Here is a 6714-nt window from a genome sequence, read left to right on the forward strand (position 1 = left end):
TACTATTCCAGTCGATGGTATAGAACGACTCGTTGCTCCATGTTTCAATACCATTCCAGCGCGTCTACAAAATATCCATAACCTCTCCAACTTGGAGGCATTCCGAAAACTCCAGACACTTGCTGCTGATTCTCTGCCCTTCCAACTCACGCCTCTCCGTCGCATACAATCAAAATTCAGTCCCGACGGCTCCCGTCTTTTCGACACTCTTTTCATTCTTCAGCAACCAAATAGAGACTTAAACCCCACCATTTGGACTTTAGACGAAGATACCGGCGCAATGGATTTCCCTGTTGTTTGCGAAGTCGTTCCGCGGCATAGCGATGATACCCTAGAAATTATTTTACATTCTAATAGTTCTATTTTATCGCCTGATGAAGCTGTGGGCATCTTGAAGAGCTTTGAAGATAGATTGCAAACGTCTCTCAGACATCCTAGACAGCAGATACTTTCGTCGGCTGTTAAAGAGCGGATTTTTACCAAGTCGACTGCGAAGACGAATTTGAATGCGCGAGATGAGCAAGAGAGTAATGGCTCGGGACATATGACAGAGGAAGAAAAAGTCATTCGAGATGTTCTTGCGGACTTTACGGATGTTCCGCGAGAAAACATCTCAAAGGAAGTCAGCATCTTCAGACTGGGACTTGACAGCATCAGTGCCGTGCAAGTGGGAAATCGTTTGAGAAAGCTGGGCCACCAAGTGATGGCGAGTGATGTCCTAGAACATCCCACGATCTCGAAGCTAGCTCTTCACGTCTCCAGCATGTCAAAAACCAAGCAAGTCGTTTCGACTTACGATTTCGATACGTTTGACCGCAGCCATAGAGGAGGCATATGCGAAAAGCACAAGATGAGCTCAGAAGATATTGAAGCAATTCGGCCTTGTACTGCGATTCAACGTGGTATGGTCGCTCAGAGTATACACTCATCAGGGGGAGAGTACGTCAATATTATTATTATGGAGGTCAATGCCTCGATTAGTATTTCTGACCTGAAGTCTACGTGGTCGAAAGTTTGTGAAGTCCACGAAATGCTTCGAACGGGTTTTGTGGCCACAGATGATGCACAGAATCCGTTCGTCATGATACTTTATTCGACGGAAAGTTTCGAAATTCCAATCCGTAGCAGTGGGGGTGGAATTGGATCAATCATGGAAGATCTTCGACGGCCATGGTTACTGTCACTCGTACAAGAGCCCAGTAGTGTTTTGATGACTTTGACAATCCATCATGCGCTATTCGACGCGCAATCACTCCAGATGATACTTGATGATCTAGCAAAAGCGCTAAACTGGCAGCAAATTGGCCCTCGTCCAACAATAAAACATCTTCTCGGCTCGATACTAGTTGACAGCAACCAAGATGCCGCTTCAAAAAAGGAGTTTTGGAAGAAAGAAGAGAACAAAATCATCGTCAATAAATTCCCCGACTTGACACCTCTGCACGTTTCCGAGACAACCAGCGCCGTTCAAGAGATTTCATCTCGCAAATCCACATCAGAGCTCGAGGGCTTGTGTAAAGAATCTGGTGTCACAATGCAAGCAGCTGGTCAAGCAGCTTGGGCCAGACTACTCGCTGCATATGTCGGCGAAACTTCAACGACATTCGGAATGACACTTTCAGGCAGATCAATTCACGAAGATGCAGATCGTATTTCCTTTCCCAGTATCATCACACTGCCAGTCAGATGTGATATCACTGGTACCAACTCAGAACTCCTAGCTAGAACCATGGAATCAAACGCGCAGCTTCATAAACACCAGTTCACGCCTCTCACTTCAATTCAGAAATGGGCGGGGTACCCTGAAGGCAAGATCTTTGATACGTTGTTTGCGTATCAGAAAGTCACAGCTTCCGAGGGTGAGACTGAGGTGCCTTGGAAAGTGATCAAGGAGCAGGCTTCCGTTGATTATGCTGTGTCTCTTGAGCTCCAACCGCTTGTGTCAGGGCATCTTGCAATGCGACTCACGTTTCGAGAAGATCTTGTTTCTAGCGAGCATGCAGTTATTATGTTGGGGCAGTATGATGCTTTGTTACTGGATATCCTGCAGAACCCCCAGAGTGCCTGTGATGTTGCTGCTACCTCGCATTTTGGCATCGATCTTTTGTCTGTGACGCCACCCAAAGAGTACGAATTATCAAGTGAAATCACTCTTCTACATCAATTCTTGGAGCGAGGCACGCGGCAATGGCCTGATAAGACGGCCTTCGAATTCGCTACGAGTCTTGATCCAGACAATCTCAGAACAAAATCTTGGAGCTACAGTCAAGTGGAGCAAGAAGCAAATAAGATCGCCAACTTACTCCTCCAAGAAGGTGCCCAGCCAGGAGATATCATCGCAATATACTTTGACAAGTGCCCGGAGGCTTCGTTTGCTATTGTTGGAATCATGAAAGCTGGGTGCGCTTATGTTGCGTTGGATCCTAATGCGCCGATTGATCGCGTCAAATTTATTCTACGAGATTCTGGAGCGAAGATTGTTCTTACCGCTGGTAAACCTGCTCAACTTCTGGTTGAGAGTTTGGAGGAGAAAGTCATCAAACTTGATCAGCCAAATACATTCAAAAAGCAGAGTTCGAATGCACCGGTGCTCTCTCGCGATATCAGACCAGAAGATGTATCGTATTGTCTGTACACCTCCGGAACTACAGGTACCCCTAAAGGATGTCTCATCACCCACGAGAACGCCGTGCAAGCGATGCTCTCCTTCCAACGCCTCTTCGCAGGCCACTGGAATTCCGAATCCAAGTGGCTTCAATTCGCCTCCTTCCACTTCGATGTCAGCGTACTCGAGCAATTCTGGAGCTGGAGCGTAGGCATATGCGTCGCTTCTGCGCCCCGTGACCTGATATTCGAAGACATTCCTGGCACAATTCGCCAACTTGGTATCACGCATATTGATCTCACACCAAGTCTTGCCAGACTCTTGCATCCAGATGATGTGCCAAGTTTGTGGAAGGGCGTGTTTATCACCGGAGGAGAGCAGTTAAGGCAGGAAATCTTGGATGTTTGGGGCGATAAGGGGTGTATATATAATGGATATGGACCGACTGAAGCTACGATTGGCGTCACCATGTATCCCCGGGTACCGCGAAATGGGAAACCATCAAACATCGGTTCACAATTCGATAACGTCGGTTCATTCGTCCTGAAACCAGGTACCACTATACCCGTCCTTCGCGGCGGTATCGGCGAATTATGTGTTTCAGGAAAGCTAGTCGGGAAGGGCTATCTCAACCGTCCAGATCTCACCAACGAACGCTTCCCGATCCTCACCGAGTTTGACGAACGCGTCTACCGCACCGGCGACCTCGTACGCATTCTCCACGACGGAACATTCATCTTCCTAGGTCGTGCGGACGACCAAGTCAAACTCCGCGGCCAACGCCTGGAACTTAGCGAGATCAACGAAGTCATCAAGAAAGCTGTTTCGGACCTGAGTGATGTAGTCACGTTGGTGCTCAAGCATAATACGCAGCAGAAGGAGCAGCTGGTTACCTTTTTTGTTGCCGCCACAAAGCCAAGCACAGGATTCGCGAGTGTGATCTCGGATATGAAAAATGCTTGTAAATCTCGTCTGCCGGGATATATGGTTCCCACGCATTTCATACCAATCGAAAAATTACCGCTAAATGCGAATAACAAAGCGGATTCGAAACAGCTTGCTGTCATATATAATGAACTGGGTGTTGATGAGTTGCAGAAGTTAAGTCAATCCAACAGCGACACTCAGGACTGGAACAAAGCCGAGAACAAAATCGTGGAGATCATTGCTGGCGCTATGAATGTCGATATGGCGTCAGTAACGCGAAATTCTAGTATCTTCGAACTGGGTCAGGATTCCATTTCCATCATTGGTTTCGCCCGCGCCTTGCAGAATGCTGGGCTGGAAAACGTGAAACTTTCGACGGTGAAGAATCACCCTAATATTGGTGCCTTAGTCGCTGCGCTTTCTGGTTCTGGTTCAGTGGATCGGGGACAAGAAAGTGCGTATATGGAGGCAAAACAACGTATCGCTGCGTTTTCGCAGAAGCATATGGTAGCTGTCTGTCAAGAGCTTGATGTTGAGGCTGCGAGCGTGGAGGCTGTGGCGCCTTGTACGCCCGTACAGGAGGGTATGATTTTTAGGTTTTTGGAGAATGAGGGTGCGCTCTATTTCAACAAGTTTGCGTTTAGGGTTGAGGAAAGTATTGATTTGGAAGTGTTGGCGAGTGCTTGGAGGAGAGTGGTGAGAGGTGCGCAGGTGTTGAGGACCAGGTTTGTGGCTACGGATGATGGATTTGCTCAGATTGTAGTGAAGGAATCCGCTTTCGAGTGGGCGGAGAAAGTCGTCGATTACACTGCTATGGAGAAGATGGAGGCACTGAAGCAGCCGTATAGCATTGCGCTCGAGAATGACGAGCACGGCGGCGTGATGACGATACAAATGTTCCACGGTCTCTATGATGGCATCAGTCTCAACCTTCTCCTCGAAAGGGTCGTAGATGAGTTTAGATCAACATCTAACCTCGACTACGGCCCACGATTCCAGCACTCCCTCCCCTATGGACCCTTAGCAAAAGTCGAAGGCGCAAAACCCTTCTGGACCGAACAACTCAAAGATTGGTCACCAAAATCCTTACCCTTGGCATCAGACTCACAACAAGATATATCTGCGAAACTCTCCGTCGACCAGCTCTCTGGCTTCGAAAATCTGCGTACATCACTCAGCGTCACACCCCAAGCTGTTTTACAAGCTGCATGGCTGTCAGTTCTTCAGACTCTCATTCCAGATCCTACGATTGGACTCGTCACTTCAGGACGGACCATCGATTTCGACAACGCTGAAAACATCATTGGACCCCTCTTCAATACCGTCCCTTTCCATTGTCCCGTCTCTCAAGCTCGTACCTTCACCGATCTCATCCACAAATGCCACGACTTCAACATGAAGATGCAGGATTTCCAGCATACACCACTCAAAGATATTCAGAAATGGAGCCCCGCACAGCCTGGCTCACCAATTTTCGAGAGCTTATTTGTGTTTCAACGAGGTGGTGATGATGGGTTCGCAGAGGGGATTTGGCAGGAAATAGAGGATGAAGATGTGGTTGCGGATTATCCGTTGGCTTTTGAGGCTACGATGAGTCTTGATGGACGTAGTTTGGGTTTGGTGATTGTTGCGCAGGGTGGAGTTATTAGTCAGGGGAAGGCGGAGGAGTTGTTGGGGGGTGTTGAGGAGACTTTGAGGAGGATTGTGGATAGTGGTGGGGATGCGGTGATTGATAACAATCAAGCTGCCGAAAAATCAGCCCCTGGGACCACATTGATCACTTCATTAAGATCTCGGACCACTAAAGGGGATGTCAGAAACGACTTCCAATGGACAGACAAGGCAACATTTATCCGAATGGAAATCGCACAACTGGCAAAGGTCTCAGTCGACTCCATCCACGAACATTCCTCTATCTTCGAACTCGGACTCGACAGTATCGATGTCATCAAATTGTCTTCGCGGCTCAAGAAAAGAGGTATCGAGCTTCCCGTCAGCGTGATAATCAGATGTCAAAATATCGCGCAGATGTCACTTAAACTCTCGTCAGCCCCCTCAAAACCAAGAGAAAATTCGCTTACAGTCCTGAAAGACTTGAGTCAAAAGCTAGAGGCGTATCTCAGAAAATCTGGGAAGCTGCCTGAAGGTACAGAGACTGTACTCCCTGCTACGCCGCTTCAGCAGAGTATGGTGAATGAGATGATTCGATCAGGGTATGAGAGATATTTCAATATTGATGTACTCAGGATTCAAGAGGATGTGGATGTGGTTAAGTTGATTGCTGCTGTCACGAAAGCAGTAGAGAACTCTCCGATTCTGAGTACGCGGTTTGTTGAGGTTGAAGATCCTGAATTGCCTGTTAGTTATGCTCAGGTCATACCTAAGGAAAAGAGATTCACACCTTACCGGGTGGATTTGGGAAAGAGTCATTACGAGGACTTTGACGACTTGCTGGCTACTTTGAAAGTTGATTGCACAAGAAAAGCGATCGAAAATGGGGAGCTGTTTCAAGTTCAATTTATCAATGACTCGACAGCAAAGTACTTCGTCATGGCAGCAGCACATGCCTTGTACGATGGCAGCTCTATGCGACTGCTTCATGACGATATCAAGACTGCTTATCACGACAAACTAAGTTCACGACCTAGCTTCATGCCGTTCCTAGAGGAAGCAGTGCGTTCGACCACAGAAGAAGCGAAGAAATTCTGGCGAACTACACTCTCGGACATTCCGCATGCTAGCCTCCCAACGAAAGATCCACCGCCAAAAGCCACAACAGTCCATCGTCTAGACCGACGCTCGAAGGTTCCCTTCAAAGCAATTGAAGATCTCAGCAAATCATCAAGAGTCACACTCCAGAGCATGGCTCAAACCACATACTCCCTAGTTCTCGCGCACCTCACCAAACAGCTCGAGGTTCTCTTCGGCTCAGTCATATCCTGTCGCGACACGGAAGAAGCAAATTCAGTTCAATTTCCCTTGATGAATACAGTAGCCGTACGATCTATTCTCCACGGCACGCTATCGGATATGTTAACACACATACAAAACCTCAGCGACATGACACGACAATATCAGCATTTTCCGCTGGGAACCGCACAGGCTTATGCTCTTGCATCTCGTAGCCATGATGGTGATGATAAGAGTACGAGGTTGTTTGATAGCTTGTTTATTTACCAAGG

This window comes from Glarea lozoyensis (genome assembly GCF_000409485.1).
Source record: "Glarea lozoyensis ATCC 20868 chromosome Unknown GLAREA11, whole genome shotgun sequence".
In the NCBI taxonomy this organism is placed as follows: Eukaryota; Fungi; Ascomycota; class Leotiomycetes; order Helotiales; family Helotiaceae; genus Glarea; species Glarea lozoyensis.